This window comes from Lissotriton helveticus, chromosome 7 (genome assembly GCF_964261635.1).
Source record: "Lissotriton helveticus chromosome 7, aLisHel1.1, whole genome shotgun sequence".
NCBI classification, from domain to species: domain Eukaryota; kingdom Metazoa; phylum Chordata; class Amphibia; order Caudata; family Salamandridae; genus Lissotriton; species Lissotriton helveticus.
The window spans coordinates 1598192780-1598211434 of NC_136068.1; the positions used below are offsets into that span (position 1 = coordinate 1598192780).

The 18655-nt window shown below is 42.1% G+C and overlaps 1 protein-coding gene across 2 annotated transcripts in view; it reads left to right on the plus strand.

Annotated features, from left to right (window-relative positions):
• The window catches only part of LOC144770570 (oxysterols receptor LXR-beta-like), a 261625-nt gene that overhangs the window by 95920 nt on the left and 147050 nt on the right, over positions 1–18655 (plus strand). For both annotated transcript variants that reach the window (XM_078655205.1, XM_078655206.1), the window contains exon 2: positions 10229–10387. The gene's annotated coding sequence lies outside the window, so the exon portion shown is untranslated. The remainder of the gene's footprint in view (positions 1–10228; positions 10388–18655) is intronic.

Genomic DNA, 18655 nt, shown 5'->3' on the forward strand with positions numbered 1-18655 from the left:
TCCGGCTCATAATCATGTTAAAAAACAATTCTTCAGATAAGATGTCATTTCCTGGCACGGACACAAGAGAAACTATTTCCAGACAGGGTGTGAAGCCTAACCAAAGGGCAAGTGCCATCCCAGATGTGTCGGGCACAAATGTCTTCATTGTTTAAGGCAAGTGCCACCTAATACACTTTACCGTGGTGACTCCCTTGTGACAAGAGACATATGAAACAATGCCATTTCTTTGCTTTTGTTTGTGTTACGCCACACGAAGCCCCGTGGCGAGTGTCACGTGAAGAAAATGGCAATTTAATTCTGCTGCTGTAGCATAGCTGATGTAAATCCCAGAAAGAGATCTAACATAATATAGTTCCCCTACAACGAGTAAAGGAAGCAGTGCCGCGAAAATACAAGCACGTTTATGTCTGTTATGTTATTGTAGTGTAATCATTTGTTGTAGTTGGCTTGTTTTGGTTTTCTATAGTGCCTAGTGTGCCACTAGGCGCTAATGAAAACCAAAACAAGCCTTAAAACGCTGTACGTTTTTCCACTTACATAGCACAATATTTGGGAAGGACCTTAAGGGCCGAGTTAGAATCTATTTCCGCCAGCAAGTGTCGCAAACGTAGGACTATTGCAACTGTGGGGATGGAAACTCCGCCCCATTTTGAGGTCATTTCAAATATGGCTGTCTCATTCTGCCTCTGCCGAGCTACTTATTGTTGGAAATCTTTGGAGGAATTTTACCAGTCTATCTACCAGTTTATCTATTTATTTATCTATCTATCTATCTATCTATCTATCGCCCTCACTGTATCGCCTTCACTCTACCTATCCATCTATCGCCCTCACTCTATCTATCGCCCTCACTCTATCTATCGCCCTCACTCTATCTATCGCCCTCACTCTATCTATCGCCCTCACTCTATCTATCGTCCTCACTCTATCTATCGCCCTCACTCTATCGATATATCTATCGCCCTCACTCTATCTTTCTATCGCCCTCACTCTATCTTTCTATCGCCCTCACTCTATTTATCTATCGCCCTCACTCTATTTATCTATCGCCCTCACTCTATTTATCTATCGCCCTCACTCTATTTATCTATCGCCCTCACTCTATTTATCTATCGCCCTCACTCTATCTATCTATCGCCCTCACTCTATCTATCGTCCTCACTCTATCTATCGCCCTCACTCTATCTATCGCCCTCACTCTATCTATCGTCCTCACTCTATCTATCGCCCTCACTCTATCGATATATCTATCGCCCTCACTCTATTTATCTATCGCCCTCACTCTATTTATCTATCGCCCTCACTCTATCTATCGTCCTCACTCTATCTATCGCCCTCACTCTATCTATCGCCCTCACTCTATCTATCGCCCTCACTCTATCTATCGTCCTCACTCTATCTATCGCCCTCACTCTATCGATATATCTATCGCCCTCACTCTATTTATCTATCGCCCTCACTCTATTTATCTATCGCCCTCACTCTATTTGTCTATCGCCCTCACTCTATTTGTCTATCGCCCTCACTCTATTTGTCTATCGCCCTCACTCTATTTGTCTATCGCCCTCACTCTATTTGTCTATCGCCCTCACTCTATCTGTCTATCGCCCTCACTCTATCTATCGCCCTCACTCTATCTATCGCCCTCACTCTATCGATATATCTATCGCCCTCACTCTCTTTCTATCGCCCTCACTCTATTCATCTATCGCCCTCACTCTATTCATCTATCGCCCTCACTCTATTCATCTATCGCCCTCACTCTATTCATCTATCGCCCTCACTCTATTCATCTATCGCCCTCACTCTATCTATCGCCCTCACTCTATCTATCGCCCTCACTCTATCGATATATCTATCGCCCTCACTCTCTTTCTATCGCCCTCACTCTATCTTTCTATCGCCCTCACTCTATTTATCTATCGCCCTCACTCTATTTATCTATCGCCCTCACTCTATTTATCTATCGCCCTCACTCTATTTATCTATCGCCCTCACTCTACCTGTCTATCGCCCTCACTCTATCGATATATCTATCGCCCTCACTCTATCGATATATCTATCGCCCTCACTCTATCGATATATCTATCGCCCTCACTCTATCTTTCTATCGCCCTCACTCTATCTTTCTATCGCCCTCACTCTACCTATCGCCCTCACTCTACCTATCGCCCTCACTCTATCTATCGCCCTCACTCTATCTATCGCCCTCACTCTATCGATATATCTATCGCCCTCACTCTATCTTTCTATCGCCCTCACTCTATTTATCTATCTATCGCACTCACTCTATCTGTCTATCTATCGCCCTCCCTCTCTATCGCCCTCCCTCTCTATCGCCCTACCTCTATCTATCTTTCGCTCTCCCTCTATCTATCTTTCGCCCTCCCTCACTCACTCCATCTATCGCCCTCACTCACTCCATCTATCGCCCTCACTCACTCTATCTATCGCCCTCACTCACTCTATCTATCGCCCTCACTCACTCTATCTATCGCCCTCAATCACTCTATCTATCGCCCTCAATCACTCTATCTATCGCCCTCAATCACTCTATCTATCGCCCTCACTCACTCTATCTATCGCCCTCACTCACTCTATCTATCGCCCTCACTCACTCTATCTATCGCCCTCACTCACTCCATCTATCGCCCTCACTCACTCTATCTATCGCCCTCACTCACTCTATCTATCGCCCTCACTCACTCTATCTATCGCCCTCAATCACTCTATCTATCGCCCTCAATCACTCTATCTATCGCCCTCACTCACTCTATCTATCGCCCTCACTCTATCTATCGCTCCCACTCCAGCTATCTATCGCATCACCACAGCATCACTCAGGGGCACCACAACATCACTATGCGCTATCACAGCATCAATCTGTGCAACCATTCAACAACCACTGGTTCAAATATGTTCTCTCAATGTTTCAAGCTTTATTACAAATGTCACAAAAAGATACTTCTGTTCTTGGATTTTCGTCACAATAAAATACACTGAACATAATCTTCACAAAAGTTATTTACGAAAGTTTCAGCTATTGCCATTATAAATAACAATAACTTTTATTTAAGTATTAATTATTTAAAAGCCATTGTTATTTGTAATATCAATACATCTAAGTCACGTAAATACAACACATATTGCATTACAAATGCTATAGGTGTCATATTTGCGAAAGTTAAAACTATTGGCATTGTAAATGACAAAGCTATAAATTTCAATATTTTCAAAACAACACATAAATTTAAAAAAAATCATTTACAATACCAATAGCTCAAACTTTTCTAATGCGAGACCTACTGCATTGCAAATGCTTGTTTGCAGTGGTTATTATAGATCACATATATAATTTAAAGGAGAAATATTGTAGGGTATGTAGTGTCTTCCCATTGGCTGTGTATCCAATGCACCTATGTATTGCTCTCTCTAACACCTCATTACCCTCTCACATATCTCATTACCTTACATGCTCACTCTGTCTGCTTTACTGCACAATTAACGGATTAGAGAAGTAACAGTACTTTATTGAAATGTTTTAATAAACAAATTCCTCGACCTAGTTGGGGATCATTCACTTACTCCTTACTGAATATGGTTACATTGGAGGTGTGTTCAACAGCATAGTACCTTGAAAAGTCTTTAAAAAAAATGATTTAAGCCAGATTAATTTGTGGTCCTGTGTTATAAGGCACCTGAAATGCGATGCGTCAAACATTCTTGCCAATGCTTATCTGCACTCTTTGCCTGACTACATGAAGATGGTCCTGCTGACAGGTCATAGCTGACAAGTGTCCCGTGGCAAATGCCAAACTTTGTGACCTTTTAACAACATCGTATTGTATTCGGGGGCTTGCAATTTTGCTGACAATGGGCTAACAAATCCCAGCAGTAAAGTGCTGCTGAGTAATTAAACAGAATTAGATGAAGGCTTCACACGTAACAATGGAATACGTTGCCGTGTGAATTTTGTTGATATGTGGAAAGGCTTGTGTCAAGCTTTCACCACTATTCCAGGTACATGGTGGCAGCAGACTTTTCACATATACCTGTCACTGCACCTTGCATTGAATGTTTAAAGCCTGGGGGGGTTGGCAGTGACATGCTATCAATACCGACTTGTTAGACATGTGGTCCGATGTATCAAAGAGTTTTACCCATTCTGCGTCTGTGGGTAAATGTGATAGTAAATATGGGCCAAAAGTCTTATGAGCGCCATTTCACGAATGAGTTAAAGAATTAAATACTGCTAAAAGATCCAATATGATTTTAATATTCCCAGATTTCCTACAGTGTATGAAATAATTAGATTAGACCTAAAACATGCCTCTAAACCGCGCATCCAAGAAGATATTATTCTTGACATCAATAACATCACTGCAACACGTAATGTTACATAATTGATGACGATACTGTTCATGGCGAGGGTATGAGGTAGAATTAGTTTAGGCTATGAGATAGTTATCTGAGATAATTATAACTGATGAATTTCGGTGGTTATTTTAGTTTAAAATATTATTTTAACCTTACCTACCTATAACGTCCTTTTACATTGAATTTCCACGTTTTTTTAAATGTAAAGTAACATAATTCCTAACTACAACGCCCAGAGCCAATGCAGTGACTTGGACCAGATCCCCCAGATCCAAAGTCCTCAACTCTGGCGGTTAGGCCACATCCATATTTCTTAATTTGTGTGAAAGTCATACACAAGTAGAATGATTGTGTATGATTATGTATAGTGAGCACATTCTCTGTTGACATGGGTTTGTGAAGTAAACAACTTCAGAATTACAAAAAAAAGTGTTTTATTTTTGCTTTCCTAACTGTGGATTGAGATATATATATATATATATATATATATATATATATATATATATATATATATTCACTGAAAAAACCATAGGTTTCAGGAGTTATATAGTTAGGAATTAGTTTTTAAAAAACCTTTGAAATTCACTCAAAAAACTATAAGTTTTAGTGGGGTTATAGTTAGCTGGACATTTTACTCATACAAAACCAATGAAATTGCTCCTATATAGTTAGTTGTACTAACTATATTTCGCGCACCCGCAATCCACTGCTGATGATGTCACATATTAGATCATTCATGACATGGTCAGTGACATCACTGATGACATCTCAAATGACATCACTGATGACATCACTGATGACATCATCCAGTGAATGTGGTTTGCTTCGTTATTTAAATATGCATTATATATATATAGCAATTTACATTGAAGAATGAGTGGATATATATAAATAAATATTTGGATGGAGGATTTAGTAGCAGTGTAATTGACTGTTTACTTGACCAATTTATAATGTCTCACTAAATATAGTGGATAGTGACTAAACTGTGTGAATATCTGTATCACCTTGACAGTTGTTGTGTAAACTGATTCTACAGTTGGTTACTAGCTATGTGAAAGTCTATATTAGTTATTGATTAGTTAACTGAGTATTTGTATGGGAGTGTGAAAGTGTGTGTGGTTCGGTGGGGGGGGTGTGACTGTCCAAAGATGTGTGAATAGTTGATTCAGTAGATATATGAAGTTAAAACTACATGTTCTAACAGTTTGGGTGAGGGAATCTCTTTATGGGTGTGGTGATGAGCAAATATATTTCTCAAAGGTACAGGTCCAACAAACTAGAAAACTAAAAGGCAGTGTATGTGTCAGTTGTTGTATATAAATAAGTATACATAAGACACAATGATTGTGTGAGTGACTGTATGGATAACTGTATACTTGTAATAATGATTTTATAATTCACTAAGTATGACTTACTATCTAAATGAATAGAAGAAGTGGTGTTTGTATAAGTGTTTTGCTAAGTAAATATGTAAGTATGATCCATTGTTTGCATAAGTGAGTAGGATGACTTCATATGTGAATAGGATGCGTGCTGTTGTTTAATGTCGATATAGATGTATAAGTATTTTTGATAGTGTTCTATTGTTCATTGACAGCATGTATGAGTGAATCCATAGGTAAGTGATTAGATGTGTGTATACATCTATGAATCACTGAGTGGATTTTTAGATACTTGTATTGCTGTGACAATGGATTTAAATATGATACTCTGTATTTTACAAACAGTGATGAAAAATTGTAATAGTGTATGAAAAGGTGTATGTGATTGTCACATGGATGATGTCATCAGTGATGTCATCAGTGATGTCATTTGAAATGTCATCAGTGATGTCACTGACCATGTCATGAATGATCTAATATGTGACATCATCAGCAGTGGATTGCGGGTGCGCGAAATATAGTTAGTACAACTAACTATATAGGAGCAATTTCATTGGTTTTGTATGAGTAAAATGTCCAGCTAACTATAACACCACTAAAACTTATAGTTTTTTCAGTGAATTTCAAAGGTTTTTTAAAAACGAATTCCTAACTTTATAACTCCTGAAACCTATGGTTTTTTCAGTGAATTTCAAAGGTTTTTTTAAATGCTAATTCCTAACTATATAAGGCCTGAAACCTATGGTTTTTTCAGTGAATTTCAAAGGTTTTTTAAATGCCGATTCCTAACTATATAAGGCCTGAAACCTATGGTTTTTTCAGTGAATTTCAAAGGTTTTTTAAATGCCGATTCCTAACTATATAAGTCCTGAAACCTATGGTTTTCTCAGTGAATTTCAAAGGTTTTTTAAATGCTAATTCCTAACTATATAAGGCCTGAAACCTATGGTTTTTTCAGTGTTTTTTAAAAAAAATGTGATTGGTTAACTGACTTATTAAGTGTATCTTAGTGAATACATATATTAGCGAGTAATGTTTAAATATTTAAATATATGCATGAGTGATGTAATATGTGACGTCATCAGCAGTGCATTGCAGACGTGCAAGTTATAGTGAGTCCAACTAACTATAACGTGGGAATTTCAATGGTTTTATGCGAGTAAAATTTCCAGCTAACTATAACTGGTGTGAAACCTATGGTTTTTTCAGTGAATTTCAAAGGTTTTTTAAATGCTAATTCCTAACTATAACTGGTGTGTAACCTATGGTTTTTTCAGTGAATATATATATATATATATATATATATATATAAAATTTCTATGGCAAAATGAAACCCCTCATTTTGTTCCTTTTCAAATTAAATGTATTAAGTGTTACCACTTTATTCCAATCAAGATGACTTCAGGTGTGCCATACTTTTGTCATAAGTAAGACTGCTAGCGTTCTAGTTGTTCTTTAGAACACTCTGAGACATTCTGTCATTGGGCTATAGTTGGGCTACATCTGGCTGATATTTGGCTACATTTGGGCTCTTTTGTCTCTGGTGGCTATCTTGGGAGACTGCATATCAGAATTTTTTTAATGAAATATAAGAGGATTTGAGAAGTCACTCAAAATGTGCCCTAATTTTTCTTTCTTCAGCACTAATCATAATTTCTATGGCAAAATGAACCCCCTCATTATGTTCCTTTGCAAATTAAATGTTTTAAGTGTTAACACTTTATTCCAATCAAGATGACTTCAGGTGTGCCATACTTTTGTCATAAGTAACACTGTTAGCGCTCTAGTTGTTCTTTAGAACACTCTGGGACATTCTGTCATTGGGCTATAGTTGGGCTACATCTGGCTGATATTTGGGCTACATTTGTTTTTTTTGTCTCTGGTGGCCATCTTTGGGCTACATTGGGCTACATTTGGGCTCTAACATATATATGTAGCCCAATGTAGCCCAATATATATTTTTTCAAAGTTAATTTTCATAAAAACCACTGGAGCACATATCTTGGGACATAGCAAAGGCACATTGGGCTACCAGTCCCTACAATTTTGCCAAGTTTGGTGGAAAACCATTCAGCCGTTCGGGGTAAAAGTGAGTCCAACCGCCCTATGGAAATTAACATGGGGAAAACACGTTTTGGGACCCCCCTTTTATCTCGGCCCCCGCTTGACGAATCCCCCTCAAACTTTAAGGGAAGGAGTGGAGCGCCGCGAGGCAAAGTTAAGGAAAATTTCAGGAAGATTCCTCAACCGGCGCCAAAGTTATTCCCAATAGAATGTTGCGATTTCCCTATGGAAAACAATCCTAACTATATATACCTACTGGCTATCACCAGTAGGTAATATATATATATTCTGAAATGTATACAGTTCATTTACATGTATTTCAGTTTTGGTGTGTGCTGCAAACAATTACAGCCTTTCTTTCACGCTCCGTGTACCCCAGCAATATTGTCACATAGTTCACTTAAAAAAAATAGTCTCACTTTGCAGTCACAGAGAATATAAAGCAATTGCCAGAAGACCCGGCCTGCCATTTGATCTCGGTCTTTGAAACATAGCAAATGTGACAGGAGAAATGCGACATGTAAAGGCATCTTTATTTATTGCTTTTTCTTGGCCAACCAGAAATCAACCTCTGAACCACCTGTGGGTGCAAACCCATAGTTTAGGGAATGCTGATTTAGTGTCATCCCTAAATAACAAAAATCAATCAGAATAATCTTGGACCTGCCTTTCTTGCTGCTACTTTGAATAACGAAGTTACATTGTCTTGAACATTTCAGGAATTAATAAACATGATTCATTGTCTCTCCCTTTCCTATCTTTGAATGGCATTGCATTTTAAAGCAGGTGTTTATCAGTGCTAATGTGTTTTTCACTGACGAGGGCTGTTTCCCTTTCTGCAGGATTTTCTCAGTTGTTCTATGTTTAAACCTAAAACAGGATAGCCTAAATATATCATAAGGTGATGTTCCTCCAAGTAGATAATCTACCAAAAGCAAGAGAATCCTTGGATTTTAATTTAGTTTTCTATTTTATTGAGCTACATGCACACCATACTCTCCATCTTAGAGCTCAATCTTGTGCTTCAGGTCACTGTCACTGATGTGGCATGGAGTCACTGGAGCAACGTAGTGTGCTTGTCAGGAGAGTTCCATTGTAGCCCCAAGGCTTGGATGATTTCTCTGAAGCTGGAGGGTGTTTAACCACAGGTGCAGTCATTTGCATGAGCTTACCAGAAGATTACAACCTAGATGTCACGTTTGCATATATCCCCATTTCCAGGGCCAGACTGGCACGAAGGTAGCCTTGGCCAACCGCACTCTCTCCATGCATTCTCTCATCCATCTCCGTTCTCTTGCTCTCCATCTCTGTGCTCTTGCTCCCTCTCTCCATCTCCCTACGTCTCTCTCGCTTTTGATACCCCAGTGCCTCCTACAATTAATCTGTGGGAGCTGGAGAAAGTGACAGCGGCAACAGCCGCGGCTCTAGGCTTTCAAAGCCGGCCTCCAATGGCCCAAGCCCACGGGGGAAATGCAAGATGGAATAAAAGGCCAGCCCTACCCTGACCATTTCTTTTCAGACACTTCTTCCCACTGTCGCTCCCATTTGCATCTCTTTTCCACCAGTGGATGTTGTAGTTAGAATTTAGAACCGACCCGTGGAACCGGCAGAAGTCCAGTGCTATTCAACCTGGCTTCTTGGTCTGTTTCATGTTTTAGGTTTTTTAAACTTCTCATGCACACCATTAGCACAATAGCTATCCCAGCGGTATATCCATTACAATCAGTGATATGGTAAGCATTAGATATTTCCACTCTTCTTTAGTTAGCCTTTGCTGAAAACCCCTACTATTCATTACCTCCCACTCACCCGTGCAACATTATTATATACATATTCCTCTGTCATATTACCTATTGCTACAAATCTGCGGCTCCTATGAGTGTTTTTCTCCATTTCCTGATCCAGGGATCTGTCCTGAACGGTAGCTTCGCAGTGGTCCCCAGATGTCTCTGGGACAAGCCCCCCATGGCAGCAGTGCACTATAAATTTCAGAGCTCGTATTGCACAGTGCTAAGTCTCTCATCGGGCTGCTGCTTTACGAACCGCACTCTATGACATGAGTACTCGCCTTTTCTTCAACAGCAGCGTTCTGCCCACAAACTACCTGCTGTGGTTATGTATTATGTACCCTTTTCACAAACCCCAAGAGCGCCGTCAAAGCGTCCACCAGCAGTGGTAAGTCTGTTACTGCACAATCTTCATTTTCCCTCCTCCCATATTTCTACATGTTAACATTTGTGTAGAAATTTGTAGTGCGTTAATCTGTATCTATCATTCATTAACACTTTTCGTTTATATATCGTTAACAGTATTCCCATTTTGAATCTGTCTGGGATCCCAGGTCACGGGCCCAGTTGTTCTATTTGACTGTTAAGTGTTTCTCTTTGTGTATTCCACAGAATCCTGTATTGAGCCCTCTTGCTTTACACCTGGAGAGGTACCAACCCCGACGAACCAGAGTTCCTCCAGATTCTTTGCACTAGACGGCGAAAGCAAGCCCAGGCTGGAGTGATGCTGCTCCCAGGTCTCTGATTGCAGTGTCTATTGGCAGAGCCTCGGTAAGTCCAGGGATACATTTTATTTACCAGGAATTGTGTGCCGAATCTGAAATGTGGGAATTAGTTAAAAAAGCATGGACCGGCGTCCTGTTTGCTATCCGTTTCATGCTTCGTAAAACCGTGGACAGTAAACATATGGTGATGGTGATAAAATCAATCTACCTGCCCATCTCCAATGTGTTGTGGTTTCCCCGTGCAGCAGATTCAGCTGTGTCTTTTACCCAGTCTACAAAGAGAGAACTGAAGCCTTTGTGCATTTCATAGTAGCACAAGGCACGTCCCCTCCATGGCTACAGCATGACAGACCGCAGAAATCCTTGATAAGTTCAGGCAGTGACCCCTCTAACTCCAGGGTGAGGTGAAAACTGTTTTTTGTGGGACTGGAATGTCTCCTCCATAGTATACAAGCTTGTTCCCCTGCCCTACATGCCCGACTGTGTGTGGATCTGGTATCCTGACTTTTATTTTTGCCCTCACATCATGCTAATCTAGCATGGGCATAGGAGCCACTGACGGTGCGAGGTCCAGGACCTGTCCTGTCATTTGGAGGGTGTAAGAAATTGGGTTATTAGTTGAGAGGGATAAGTACACTAAATGATCATATCCTTTTCAGGGTGAACCCTTAAAGTCTCCAAATTAACCTCATCTCAAACCCCTGGTAGCGATGACACAGTGCAGAAAGGCTTAACTTGGAGGCAATGTGCATAGTTTCTGCTGTACTAAAACAGTAATAACGTTGAAACCCAAAACCATTTAAGCCCTCAAAATGAATTTAAAAAATGAAGAAATTTTTATAAACAGAATTACACAAACCCAATAATGGGAACCAGAGATATGACTTTTTAACCTTTTTAAGTGTAAATATCACCAAGAAGCGTAAAGTGCATATGGCAGTCAATGGTCGTGGTAAACAGGACCTAGACACAATTTGATGCTGACCGTGATGGAGCAAGGTTCAGAAACACTAACCAGGTTCATCCTGGTCAAACATTTTACCTTCTCACTTTAGTCCTTTAAGTCCTAATCCACCACAGGAGGACACTTATGAAGCCCTACCGGACCTCAAGGGAGGCACTTAGAGATACAGGGTATCAGGTAGAGTCCAGTCTAGGTCCAGTTGCCATCAATCAGCTGAGCAGTTTCAGGAAAGGCCTTTTGGAGCTTGTTGTATCTCTGTAGCTTGAACAGGAGGTCTGCCTTATGAGAATTGGGGTCCACTTCTTTTTCCTGGGTGCAAAACATAGAGAGCAGGTCCGGTACACCTGGGCTCTTCTCAGGTTGCCGACAACATGTTCAGTCCTCCTCTGATCTTCTTCAGGTCCAGGAGTGTTCTGAAGTGGGTGCTTGGCCACATGTAAGCCTGGGATGAGTTAATGGGTGGGAATGATCCCTGGGGATGCCCTAAACAATGGGATACAAGTCCCCAGCGCTAACCCTACCCACTTGGGGCATTTTCGAGATGGCTTAAGTCTTCTGCCACACAAAACTTTGGCTCTGACGGCTAGGGACATGTAGGGGTTGTATTATGGTAATCCTAGTGTCATTTGCCTGGCCTTTCAGAGGAGAAACTGTCCAGGAGGAGAACTCCAGCATGTTCTAGTGCGGGAAACACCCATGGAAAGCTGGCTGCCTTGGAGACTATACCAGGGGCAAACAATTCTGCAAGTGGGTGCAAGCTTCCCTCTGCAGTCTCTGTCGAGATTTGCACCCAAAAGATTACTTTTAATAGTACAATCACTCTGCTCCCTGATGGCCATCATTCAGTGGTACCATTGGCATGAGACGCTGCGACACTGCTGATGGGGAGCTGATTGGCCTGAGTAGACTTTAACTCTCAGAAATCTACACCTGTTGGCGCATTGGCGCAGAGGAGGGTTGCAACTACCTCATCAAAGGATTTGTGTGTACTAGCGGAGAAAAAGGCAGCTACTGCCCAAGGCACAGTATCTCTATACCAAAGCTGCTGAGCAACATTCACCTGCTCAACCAGGAGGCCACGGCTACTGAGCATGCATGCTGCTCGCTATCTCCCTCCCTCCCGAAAACAATGAGCGAGTACCACAGGTCATTGCCTGTGGTGAGGGCAGGGTAACCTGCCTACTAAAGCACATTATTCTTATCCATAACAGAATTAAGATCGGAGTGACTGACATCATATTTAAACATTTTGGGATTGTTATTTGCACCAAGCCTAATTCATGTCTACTAGAGGCTGCTGAGGGACTGTAGCAAATAGTCACCAGGGTGGGAATAGAGCATTGAGTGAAGAAGGGGCATAGCACCCATGGGGGTTTGGAAGAAGAGTCATGATTAGGAGTAATGCCCTGTATCCTCTTGCTTTCTTTCACTCTAGACAGTCACTGATTTAAGACTGATACGACCTAAGGTCGCTATGACGATTACTTTGATCACTGTTCTTATTTTAGTCTGCCTGTGTGATGTTGTATGCTGTGGGCGCAACGAAGCTTGGCTGGCTAATACTCCTGCAATCTCAATGTCTAAAGCCTGAGTGAGAGGGTTCGCTACAGAAGTAGGATTCTTGCTGGCAGGATACAGGGCATATTTGCTGCTGTCTTTTGTCACTTTCAGCGATGTTGGCAAGGATTTTGTGCCAGATATGGCAGTTATCCAGTCATGCAAATGAGACTTATTTTTCATACCTGGAATATGTTACTGCATGAAAGTGGGCTATCCACTACCTCAGAAGCCTACAAATAGTCTGGACCACCAAAATGGAACTTCTTACGCAAGTTAAATCATGGCAGCAGATCAACACATACCGACTGCAGTGGATAGTGCATCAGCTTTCAGTTTACTTGTCTCAGGGGTGTAATCTGTCCATTTTGAGCCCTGCTCAACCCAAAATTATTGTGAAGTGTTGTGCCATGGAGCTTGGTATTATTATTAAAAACTGTGAGTTGAAAGCAATTTGCCAAATCCTAACACAGCTACTAAAACTTCTCTGTGGTTCCCAGAGGAAAATGCTTCTATTTCACAAAATCTACATGGTAGTGATAAAGAGCATTGTTCAGAAATTTCACTCACCTGTGTTTCTGGAAAATGTCACAAACGCAAGAAGATGATGGATGGAGCGCTGAAACTTTTCAGACACTCACGCCCAGTCACAGATCTGGGTTGAATCCATCATCGTTATTTAGCTCACTTTGCCCCCTTAGTTCAGACCCAGCCACATGCAAATCAGTCTTGACCCTGTTCCTCACTTTAACAGTCCAGCAAACTGCCAAGCCAGGTCTTCCCTGGACTGGCAACAAGCATCCTGGGACCAGCCCATCCTCTCCTTGTGTTTGCTTTGTTCACCCCATGTTAGCTGGGTTTGCCCAGACGTGGGTCCCTTGCTCACTTTGTCACTGGATTCAAGGTAGCCTGGCTGATGAAGGGTGTTACCCTGAACCCGGTCCCAGAAAGCTTGTTTCGAGTCCGTGGAAGACCTGGTTAGGCAATTCGGGCTGGACTGTTCCAATGAAGAACAAGGTCAAGACTGATTTGCATATGGCTGGGTCTGAACTTGGGTAGCCTAGTAAGCTAAAGAACAATGATGGATTCAACCCAGATCTGTGACTGTGGATGAGTGTCTGAAAAGTTTCAGCACTCCGTCCATCCTCTCCTTGTGTTTGCTTTTTTTCCCCTAAGTTGGCAGCGTGTGCCCAGACATGGGTCCCTTGCTCACTTTGCCACTTGATTCAAGCTAGCCTAACTGATGAGAGGTGTTACCGCGAAACTGGTCCCAGGATGCTTGTTTCCGGTAAAGGGAAGACCTGGCTTGGCAGTTCGGGCTGGACTGTTAAAGTGAGGAACAGGGTCAAGACTGATTTGCATATGGCTGGATCTGAACCTGGGTGGCAAAGTGAGCTACATAACGATGATGTATTCAACCCAGATTTGTGACTGGGGGTGAGTGTCTGAAATGTTTCAGCGCTCCGTCCATCATCTCCTTGTGTTTGCTTTCTGGAAAACGTGTCTTTGCCTCCTACCCTGTTCTACCCTTCCCAACAACTTTTCTTAAAGTCAAGAAGCCTTTGTTTTAGCAGTTTTGCACAGTAGAAATGCTTTATGGTAATCTGCCTTCTTGGGAACAAGCCTCCTCCTTTTGCAAGCACACCCCCTTCGCATAACAGGTCGTCCCAGAATGAGCAAGACTGAGTGCTCAGGAACATAGTAGCAAAATTCCTTACCTTTTCCTTTCTACCCTGTCCCAATCAAACTCCATTTGAAGGTATTCGTTTCATCAATATTAAATACTTTAAAAGTTATACATAGCAGTGGTGTCTATTGTTGGTTCTCAAGGGCCAAATCTATCAGCGCCTTTTAGGACTACTCCTGGTTGTGCCTGCTGATTAGCAAACTGAGTCATCTTCCTCTTTGAGAATCTACTCCAGCGGCCTCGGGAAGAGAAGGCAGTGGTTCAGGAAACCACTGCGTGCTGCCCCCAAAGTCGCTATTTCAAGTGATTCTTTTATTTTTAAACAGCCCGTGCTTCTTTAGGTGACAAGCGATTCTTTAAAAAAAAAATATATGCAAACCCCGAGATGGAGTACGGCCTCAGTCACTGCATTCACACTGGGTGGCTGAATGCCGCCTCCTAATTATTTCAGCAGATGGTTTTCTAACCTCCTGCGAATGCACACTTTGCAATGCAACTGATGAGTAAATCAGTTCTTTTATAAAACTAAGACCAGCTCACAAACCAGTCGCAGTGCAATTTGAACATGCTGGGTTGCTACGTGGGCTTCATACATGAGGCCCATAGAAACAGTTTCCACCACCTCTGTCCTGCATGCTTGTACGAGCGGTATCTGCGTCACATTCCAACTCTCTGCCTAAAGCACTTTCAACACTATATTGTTGTACCTCTTTTTATCTCTCGGCTAGGGGCTGCGCACATGCTCCGTCTCGCTTGCGAGATTTAATGTTTTTGAGGGAGCTTCAATATGGGCTTTAAGCCCCGCCCTTCTATCCCATTGGCTGGTGTCACCGTTTATGCTAAACTGTGGCCAGCCATTGGGTAAGAGCGTTTCCTGACGTAGACTTTTCTCTTTTATAGACGGCCCACTTGGACTGGCTTGTCTGCCTTCCATGTGCGTCACAAAAGGATTCTTATCCTTATGGGGCCATGTATCAAAACACATGGCCCCATAAAGATATTTGCGTATTCTCGGACTAGGTGGTGGGTTCGCTCATGCGCATTTACGCTTTGGTTTGTTTACCTCTGAGGTTCCAGTGACTTCAGAATTCATTTATTTAGAACAAGGTAGTTTGACTTGAACATAAGATAAGATACAACATTTGCTGCCTCAGCGGTGCAGCATTTGCGTTTCTCTTCTATAAACCATTGGATCTGTATTTGTAGCGCTGGACAAAACTCATTTAAGCATCCCTCCCGGCACTTACGTATTTCAAAACACCTCGTTTATCGCCTGTCCTCTGGCAGTCCCTCCCTCCTCCCCACACCCCCCCCCCATCCTTCCCCTTACATATTAGAAAGTTTCCACGATCTTGTGATGCCACCGCAACACTGGCGTTAAATGAGGAAAATTATTTTAGGTTTAGCTACAACGGCTTCACGGTGTGTGCCTATTCCTGAGAATTGAAGTACTTGATGCCAAATTAGTGCAGACTTTGGACAATAGACTTATCATCATAATAAGGATTTGGTAAATCGACATCAGTTAATCATAGTTTTCATAAGACATAATATGACTAATATGGTGACAATATTGCATGTCCAAATACCTCTGCTGCATCTTGTGACAATTTGCAGACCTATTCTTAAAGGTTTTTGTTCACTTTGTTATCAAGCTTTCAGCCAGTTTATAATTTGAATTATTCACTGCTGCAACATAAATACTATCCACACGTTATTAACATCACATATCACATTTTCTAAAGAGTGCGCCTTCCCCCTCTGTCAGCTCAGTTCACGCCTTTGCATAGGGCAACACATTTTAGGGTTGGGAAGGCGCATTGTTTTGAGTTACATTTCTGCAGGCTTTCTCTACATTCTGTGAGTCAGTGATATAATGGCGAGCAACCTACCAGATCACCAATGTGGTGGAGGTCAGTCTCTTTCCAAACGCCTAATCAAGCGATTCTTCGTGGCTTGACAAGGAACATGTTCGCTTCCTGCTTCTGCCAACGTGATTGGAGCACTTTCATTAACGCCTGCTGGCGTCCATGAGGTGGCTACTGTGGGCATTGTTTATATATTTAGGAAACAAACCCTCAAACACTGATTGATGTCTAAAATACAAAAAAAAATCAATGACCCCGACCTGTAATGACTTTTCTCATTCCGTATAAGGCCAACTAATTATATTTTTAGGCATCATATGGTGGCCCGGGGCAGGAAAAATATGCATAAGAAGGCCCGTCCTTACGGAAGGAGACCTTCTGACCTTCACCCCAGCTCCTTGAGGTGGGAGGTTCCCTCTCCTCTCAATGAGGGAGTTGAAGTACGAGTTTTGCAGGGCGGGGGACTCTGGGTGGTTCATCAATTTTAACAAACTCTCAGTGCCCCCTAAATGTTTCAGTGGCTGACACTACGCTTAAGCCAAGGTTATTACCATCGAACAGGTAGAGGGTGCTGATAAATGTAAAAGTGATGCAGTCTATAGCCATGACCATGTTCCAATTCAAAGCTATAAAAAGTCCTGTATTTTTCTCCGTGGAAAACATTGACCTGTCAAAGAGCCCTGTTTTACACAATCCACATTTTGGTGTTATTTCTGCCACACATTGCTCTTCTGTGCAGACAAAATTTTGAATGTAACTGTATCAAATAACATAGACCTGTCTGACATGTGAGTCTATTCATATTTAAGGCGATTTTTTTTATCCAATTTTCAAATGTGAATCAGCGTTTACCCTAAGAGTTTTATCTCACCATGCTCTTCTTTCCAAGTTGATTGATTTCAGTTCTACTCATTGCGCTAAGTGACAGGCATGGAACTATGTGTTTTCCTATTAAAAAATCAATACAGGCCCCAATTAGCATTAAAACAGCAGTAACTCCACCACCAGCACTGTAACCAAGGCCATCTCCATGGCAGCATGATGTATGTGTGGCGTTTTATGAAATTAAAGATTGATACCAACCTGTCCGGGGCCATCGTGAAGCAGCCTCCGCTGCCGCCGTGAGGGGAACGGCTTTCATTTGCATTTCTATTCCCGGCCGTGAGGGGAACGGCCCAACGAACCACAACACCCAAAGGCCCTTGCTCCCCCCGCACCTGACACCGCGCCGGGGGGTGCGATAAAGCTGACAGCAGCCCACCCGCAATGCGGGACGCGCGCGGGCGTGCCCACGCTGCGCCCGGGCTAAGCCCGGACCAAGGGCGGGCCCATCTTCGCCCGTCCGCGCCAGACTATGGCAGGGCAGGGCCACCGCAATTGGGCTTAGGAAATTTTACCCGGACGTCCCTATCCTGGCCCTTGAACCGGGCACTGTTTGGAAAAGAACTCTTAGAACTAACAAAGTAACTGCCTATTTTCTAGGCTTCTTTAAGACAGTAAGTTGACTAATGTACTTTATCCCCCCCAAAGTGGCAGTGGGGCCGTCCTCTTTATATAAGATCGTGTCTTGATTAGCACTAACCAATTTTCTTTTATAAGCTTGATTTTATAGGTCCTATTGCAGGTATCTTAATTGTGTATAAATTGTGTCCAGCCCTTTATGATGTCGAAATGAAATTGTAAAAAAACCAAAACCTGATGTTGACCCTTCCCGTTCTACTATAGATTCCGATTTAGTAAAGGCAGTAAGTGCAATTAATGTAGAGATAGATAGGGCAGAGCGTCGTCTATCACTAGGAGTAGGTGCGGTGATAGGAGAAGTTGTAGGGCTGGACGAAGAGTTGGCCCTAAGTAATGGTATTACTGTGATTCCAGCCCCAGCCCCAGCCCATTTATCACCTGAGGCCCTATTAGTCCAATCCCATAGCGATCCACCAACGCCAAAAAAGAAAAGGAGTTGCAGGAAAAGTCAATCCAAAGTAGGGACTATTCATAAAAATAAAAAAGGGCTTTCAGTTAACAGTGCTGGCAAACCATTGGAGAAACTTTCAGACCCAGGGTATTTGTCTGACGAACTAACTACCACCTCGTAACGCTTTTAACACAAAAATTAGAAGCAAATATTAAACCTCTATACGATAAACTTGATATACCCAATAGAGAGGTTGATAAATTGAGCAACTTGATTAGACATATTAGTAAAAACCCTCATGGGTTGTGGTTGTTTAATGCTATATG